The sequence below is a fragment of the Callorhinus ursinus genome, unplaced genomic scaffold (assembly GCF_003265705.2).
Source record: "Callorhinus ursinus isolate GAN/ISIS: 27379988/994484 unplaced genomic scaffold, GSC_fseal_2.0 scaffold85, whole genome shotgun sequence".
Taxonomy (NCBI): Eukaryota; Metazoa; Chordata; class Mammalia; order Carnivora; family Otariidae; genus Callorhinus; species Callorhinus ursinus.
Genome location: NW_027397147.1, coordinates 1605209 through 1613650, shown reverse-complemented (window position 1 = coordinate 1613650; position 8442 = coordinate 1605209).

The following is an 8442-nucleotide window of genomic DNA, read 5'->3' as shown; positions in this document are numbered from 1 at the left end:
TCTGGTTATTTTTTATTGATATTGCAAATGAGACATTTAATAGTAGCTGTCTTATTGGTTAATGATTTTTATTTTTTTAATATTTTATTTATTTATTTGAGAGAGAGAGAGAGAGAGAAGCAGCACGAGAGGGAAGAGGGTCAGAGGGAGAAGCAGACTCCCCACTGAGCGGGGAGCCCGATGTGGGACTCGATCCTGGAACTCCAGGATCATGACCTGAGCTGAAGGCAGTCACTTAACCAACTGAGCCACCCAGGCGCCCTGGTTAATGATTTTTAAATGTCAGATCCAGTCATGTTCCTGAACCATCCTACTGACAACATTCTAGTTCTCCTGATACATCACTTATGAATGGTACATTGGTGTCATTGTTTCTCATAGTCGTGCCTCTTATCTCTGTAATGCCATATAGTCATTGATCAAAAACTTCACAACACACTTACATAGTATCAGTGAAGGTGAGTGTATTGGTCTGCTCAGGCTGCCATAACAAAGTACCACAGACTGGGTGGGTCAAACAACAGAAATTTATTTTCTCATAATTCTGGAAGCTAGAAGTCCAAGATCAAGGTGGCAGTGGGGTTGGTTTCTTGCTAGACCCATTAGAGAAGGATCTGTTCCAGGCCTTTTTCCTTGGCTTAAAGACGGCTGCCTTCCCCCAGTGTCTTTACAAGGACATTTCTCTGTGCCCATCTATGTCCTTATTTCCTCTTCTCACAAGGACATCGGTCACACTGGATGAGGGTCCATCCTAGTAACTGCATGTTCACTTAATTACCTCTCTAAAGACTATCTCTCCAAATATAGTCCCATTCTGAGGTTCTGGGGGTCAGGACCTCACCATATGGATTTTGGGGTGGGGGGAACACAATTCAGACCCTAACAGTAAGCATCATTATGTCTAATGAAAACACATCTCATGTTTCCTCAGCAAGTCTGATGGGTACCTTGTTCAAAAGAGGTAATTTTATCACGCTTTTATTCCTCAAGTTTCAAAGAACTTTTTATAAAAAATTAATCTCAGGTTCTACTGAATGCCTTTTTTTGGTATCTATTGACAAATCATATGAGGTTTGTTTTTTTTTACCTATTTCTCCGGTGTAATATGTTAATACATTCCTTGTTATTAAATGGTCCTGGATCAACAGAATATAAAAATAAATCCTACAAATCAATAGGAAAAGGATTTTTTTAATCTAGTATAAATTAGACAACAGATACAAAGAGAATTCAGAGAAAGGGAAACACTCTTGATCACTGAACATTCAGGGAGACACAAATTAAAAACAGAAATAAACCCATCCCACACAAGAATTAGCAAGGCTGTGGGAGACAGAACTCTCACACCCAGCAGACAGGAGAGTAAACCACAACCTCATTCACACATGCATGTGGGGAAAAGTATGCAATGTTTGTGGTAGCATTGTTTATAATAGCCACAAAAATAAGGGAAGCCACCTAAATGTCCATGTGTAGAAAATAAAGGATAAATAAAATATAGTGTATTTGTATAATGAAAGAGCTATATCTGCTTGTGTCAACATGAGTAAATCTTGAGAACATAATGCCAAGAAGAAGAAGAAGAAAAAAGCAAGTTCCAGAGGGACACATTTAGAATAAAGCCAGTTATAAAATTTTAAGGACATACAAAATAATATGTAGCTGAATATTTATGGACACACAAAAATTGTAGGGATACAAAACATAGATTAGAAGGCTAAATACCAATTTCAAAGTAGTTGTTTTTGCAAGGGTGGGGGATGGAAGAAGGAAAGGAGGGGAGAGAATGAAACCAGGAGGGGTGCAAAAAAGGTGCCTCAACTAATCTATGAGATTTTATTTTTTTAATAAAATTGATCTGAAAAACAAAAGTCTTTGCATTCTGGGGCTAAATCCTACTTGGTCATGGTGAATGACTCTATTAATATATTATTGAATTCTGCTTATTATCTTATTTATAGTTTTTCATCTAGTGCCTCAGTCTTCTGTTCTCCCCACCCCCACCACCAAATTCTTCAAGACTGGATTTCAGGGTTGTTCCGTCCTCATAAAATGAATTAGAGAGTTTTTCATGCTTTTCTATAATCTGGAACCGTTAGTCAAGTATAGGAAAAAAATCTGCTACTGGAAAATTTGGGGGAAAAAAACACATTAGAAAAATCTCTTTTCAAGGAGGCTATTTTAGAGCTCCCATTTAGTTAACACTTTAACTTTTTAATTTTTATATGATTATTTTTCTCTTCACACATTACTTTTTCATGAGTCCATTTCTGTTGTTGAGATGGCACAAAAAATCTGCATCGTTACATTTTTTTCATTTCTTTACAAACACTTGTGCATAGTAATAGCTTGGTTTTAATCTCCCACACGCCATTTTGAGTTCCTCATTTATAATTTTGTTTGTTTTTCCTCCCTTCACTCAATATGCCAGAGGTTTATCTGTATTATTGGTTTTCTTCCAAGAACCATTTCTTGGATGCATTTATTATATCTTGAGCTTTTCTGTTTTTGAATCCATGGATTTCTGCTTTGTTCTCGAAGAGATTTATTATTTTTACTTCCTGAAAATTTTTTTTCTAATTTTCATAGTTCTTGATTTTAAAGCTAACTTCATTTTTATTTTCAACAATAAAGAGCAATTTAAGGGCTTTGGCTATATCCTGTAAGTTTTCATATGTATGAGTCACATTCTCATTATTCTCTAAGTGGTCTTTGATTATATATTTTATTTTTCCTTTGACTCAATAATTACTTGGGAGATTGTTCTTTTTTCTTTATTTCCACATAGCAACAGCTGTTCAGTACAAATGTGAAAAACACAAAGTACAAGAGCAAGGCCAATGACGTGCCTACCACAGTGTCCAACATTCCATAAACATTTGCTCGATAGATGCACTGACTATGCATGACACAAACATAAAGCCTGGTAACCCTGAAAAATAACATCAACTCCCTAGTTATGTCCCAAAAGTCGAAATAATAACAAAATGAAAAGGGAAATAAGCAGAGTAGACATCCTCTGCCCTTTAGCCCATCACACAATTTGAATATTAGGTTCCACAGATGGTCCACAGATAACCTTAATACACAACAGGAGCGCCACACAACCAAATGAGGCCACCTAATGAATGGCAAAGACCTTTTGGCAACCAGGGCCTGACCTCACCCTCTCTCCATCTGCAAGCTAGTGTATTTGCTGAAATGTAACATGCATGCCCCCACATGCACCTAATGTGTCCATTCTGAAGATGTTTTAAGTCCGTCATAACCAGGGTCAATGGAGGTTACCATCCCCTAGCAGCAGACCATGGCAGCACAAACATCAGAACCAAGACTGGCCCAGAGGAGCTTTTACCAATTACATATGAAACAGACCCTTGACAAGATCTGAAGATTCCCACCCCCAACTTCTATCACATCTACCTGAGGATTTAAGATGCCCCTCTGTTGGAAGTCCAAAGTCCATCTGTTGTTATCATTTGTTTCAGGGACACAGATAACACCTTGTCCTTTTTTAAAATGTACTTTGTTGAAGTTCCCTCTCAAACTATAACAACATATACTCACATGAACTCTTCCCTTCAAAGTAACTAATGTCAACTACTTGGTATGTATCTTTCCATGTTTCTCCTGGGCTAATGCAAACAGGCATCCATAAAAAGTTACATGAATAGATTTTCTTTTTTGTCAAAAATGAGATCCTATACAAATTTGCTTTCTTTACTTAACAAGATATTAGATGTTATAGGTATAGCTGCATGTTTTTGCGCCGGTAGCTACATAAAACTCCAGAGTATGAAATAATATAATTTACTCAATAATTTCCTATTTTTGTACATTTGGACTGTTTCCAAATTTTTCCAAGTATGCTGTAATAAATAAACATTTTTCTTTTTTTTTTTAAGATTTTATTTATTTACTTGACAGAGACAAAGCGAGAGAAGGAACACAGGCAGGGGGAGTGGGAGAAGGAGAAGCAGGCTTCCTGTGGAGCAGGGAGCCCCAGACGGGGCTCGATTCCAGGACCCTGGGATCATGACCTGGGCCGAAGGCAGATGCTTAACAAATGAGCCACCCAGGTGCTCCAATAAACATTTTTCTATTGATTTGGTATTTTTGTCTACCCAAAGAGTATGTATATTTTGAGTATCAGTAACTACTTCCAGATTTTTGTTTAACCAATAGTCTAAGTTAAACAAATCACAAATTACTTTCAATGGTTAAAACAATTCTTACTCATACCAGCAAAGTATGAGAGAGTCCTTATTTCCCCCACATAGTCAGAAGCCATGGATTATGAATCATTTTCATTTTGGCCAAACTAATGAATTTCTAACATGATCTTACTGTCTTTTTATTTACATTTTCCCTTCCCCCATATGAATGAGCATAATTTAATTCGCTTATTGGCATTTGCATTTCCTCTTCCAAAAATTGCCTACTCCTATCTTTCTTTACTGGATTGCCTACTCCTATTTCTTTACTGGATTTTTAAAATCTTTTCAGTTTGGAGTAGAGTAGAAAAATTAACCCTGGGGCTCTCCCCAGTACTTTTGCTGGAACTATCAAAAAAGCAGCACAGTCTAGTCTTTTTTTGTTGAAATCATTGATACAAAAGTAATGGAAGCACAGAGGTGCTGGTGCTGTCACGGCCACCATGGGAAAGAGTGAAGAAAAGGAAAATCAATATAGAGAAAAAATAAGTCAGAGTGGGGGGAGAGAAAAAGCTAATGACATCATCTGAAAACCCAGATACAGCCACACTCAAAGCTAGAAGGGTTTAGCCACTGCAGTTCCCAATTAAGATAGCCAAAACATTTTCTTCTGGGTTTGTGCTGGATTTGTCATTGCAACCAAAACATTCCTGGCTGTAGTGAGTCTGCACACAACGGGATCACACCCTGATTCTGGAACAAAACCGTACCATCTGAGAGAACTGGACATTCTAAATTCTGGGTCCAGGTAATATCTGAACTGGCCTCATCACTGTTCCTAAATGTCCCCAAGGTTTCCTCCTATGTGACAGCCTCCAGAGGATTTGTGGCACAACAGTACACCAAGCCCATGGCAAGAGTTCACAGTGTATACCTATTTGTTGGTCACCAAACAAATTTCAAGTCTCTACAAGACACTTGGTTTACACCTGTGTATAGGCTGGACACACTCAAATGATACCAAACCAGCAAATGTGCAGAGACCCAAATTAAACAAGTCACAAGTTACTCTTGGAATGGCTGGGTATTTGTGTAAAAGGAGCACTGGAGTCCACAGATGAGTCAGAGGGCCTATGCAAGCTAGTTCTCCAACTGCTCATTGAAAACACAGTGGCTCCCCGAATGGGCTGTTATCATAGGCTATGCGTCCTTAAACTATATGAGATTATTAGCTAGTGTTGTAATGAAAAGAAAGTAATTAGAACATGTGTTAGAAGGCTTTGTCTATTCTGGAAACTCTTTAACAGAGGGGAATCAAGAGAGCCTGCTGTGGGACTCCTGATTAGGATGGAGGGCCAGATATTGAAATGCTAACAGTTCACGTAAATGTTGAACATACTATCACAGTATCACAGAGGGTCATTTAGACACAACACATAGGCATCTCCCAACTACAGCAAAAATACCAGCAAGTGCTTTTGTTTATTAAGTACCTGCTGTGTGCCAGATAATGAGTGAAGCAATTTTTGTGAATTACTTCATTTTTTTCTTCATGCAATAGCTCAATAAGGTAGGTACCAAAACTTAAAGAAATCGAAGCTTAGAGAAGGGGGCTCCTGGGTTGCTCAGTCAGTTAAGCTTCCGATTCTTGATTTTGGCTCAGGTCATGATCTCATGGTCGTGGGATTGAGCCCTGCATCAGGCTCTGTGCTGAGTGTGAACCCTGCTTGAGATTCTGTCTCTCTCTCCCCCCCTCTGCCCCTCCCCCTGCTCGCTTGCTCTCACTCTCTCCAAAAAAAGAAAAAAGGCTTAGAGAAGTTCTGAGGCGGAATAAGCTCTGTTATGCTGAAATAATAAAACCCTCAACATCTCAATGGCCTAAAACAACGAAAGTTTAATTTTTGCTCATGCTACATGACCAGTGCAGACGGGGAGGGAGGGTCCTGCCCACGGTGGACCAGTGGGTGCTCTATCTGACCTGTGTCTCCACAATTGCTGCAATAGGGAAAACATGGCAAACTGCATGCTACCTCTCAAAGCTTCCACGAGCAAAGGACACCCCTCACTTCTTGCATATCATTGACCAAACAAACCTCATGCCCTTATCCAAATTCAGGGTTGGGGAAGGAGAAGAGTGCAAGCCTACCTGTGCCCAGAAGAAAAAGAAATGGAAGTATTAGAACTGGTCAGAACTGGTCTCACTGAACACAAAAGAGCATGAGACAATGTGGCCTCTTCTAGAAACAGAGATGTGTCAGAAACTGTGGCGCACTCTCTGTTTCTCTCTATGCAACTGCTCCAGGTTAACACTTTAAAGTTGAAAGTCTCTTTGCCTCAACTACCCACGGATGACCATATCTCTAATGTCACTGCTGCTCTCATAGCTAATGACACTTAGATGATCTACATCCAGCCAGAATTTCAGAAGGAAAAACTTTTGATGTGTTCCCACCATGTAGAATCATTCTGCCTGTGCAGGTCCTTCGTCCCCTCCATGGAGACAGGTTTTTGCAGAACTCCATGGTTAAAGGTGGGAAAACAGGTTTCTCTTTTAGATCACATGGCACCTGGAAAACTCCTGGAGCTACAGCAAAATGCCTATTTGTAATAAAACACTGTAATACCTGTAGCTAGGCATCCATATACAGACAGTTCCTGAATTATAAATGGTTCAACTTAATAATTTTTTGACTTTACAATGGTGCAAATGGTACAATACTCATTCAATAAAAACCTTTCTTGGAATTTTGAATTTGGATCTTTTCCCAAGCTAGTAACATACAGTAGGATCCTCTCTCATGCTGGGCAGCGGCAGCCACAGCTCCCATTCAACCACACCATAATAAGGGTCAACAACTACTCTACAACAACCACCTGTACAACCATTCTATTTTTCACTCTCAGTACAGTGTTCAATCAGTATGAGATACTCAACACTTTACTATAAAACAGGCTTTGTGTTGGATGACTTTTTTATGTTTCAAGTTTTTATTTAAATCCTAGTTAACATATAGTATAATATTACACTATGTTTCAAGAGTAGCATTTAGTGATTCATCACTTAAATAAAACACCCAGTGCACATCACAAGTGCCCTCCTTAATGCACATCACCCATTTAGCCCATCCCCCACCCACCTGCCTCCAGCAACCCTGAGTTTGTTCTCTATCATTAATATGGTTTGCCTTCCTCTTTTTTTTCCCTTCCCCTATGTTCATCTATTTTGTTAAATTCCACCTGAGTGAAATCATACGGTATTTGTCTTTAACTGACTTATTTCACTTAGCATAATACACTCTAACTCCATTCATATTGTTGCAAATGGCAAGATTTCATTCTTTTTGATGGCTGAATATTCTTGTGTGTGTGTGTGTACACACACGCCACATCTTTATCCATTCACCAGTTGATGGGACATCTGGACTCTTTCCATAATTGGCTATTGTTGATAATGCTGTTACAAACACTGGGGTGCATGTATCCCTTCAAAATCAGTATTTTTGTATCCTTTGGGTAAATACTTAGTAGTGCAATTGCTAAGTCATAAGGTAATTCTATTTTGAACTTTTTGAGGAACCTCCATATCATTTTCCAGAATGGCTGCACCAATTTGCCTTCCCACCAAAAGCGTTAAGAGGGTTTCCCTTTCTCTGCACCCCACCAACATCTGTTGTCTCCTGTGTTGTTAATTTTAGCCATTCTGACAGGTGGGAGGTGATTATCTCATTGGGGTTTTGATTTGTGATTTTCCTGATGATGAGTGATGTTGAGCATCTTTTCATATGTCTGTTAGCCATCTGTAGGTCTTCTTTGGAAAAATGTCTATTCACGTCTTCTGTCCATTTCTTAACTGGATTATGTTTTTTGGGTGTTGAGTTTGATAAATTCTTTATAGATTTTGGATACTAACCCTTTATCAGATATGTCATTTGTAAATATCTTCTCCCATTCTGAAGATTGCCTTTCAGTTTGGGTGTTTCCCTCACTGTGCAGAAGCTTTTTATCTTGATGATTTCGCTCAACTGTCAGCTAATGTAAGTATTCTGAGCACATCTTTAGGCAGGCTAGGTTAAGCTACGGTGTCCAGTAGATGAGGTGTATTAAATGCAGTTTTGAATTATGATATTTTCAACTTATGACAGGTTTATAGGGACATAACCCCATCTTAAGTCAAGGAAGAGCTATACTTTCTAAATGTGTAAAAATAGAAAATGCAAGTTTCTTAAAACTCCCCCTAGCTGTCTGCTTTATTCACCATTTGGGCTTCCCTCAATACCCCCCATTTTCT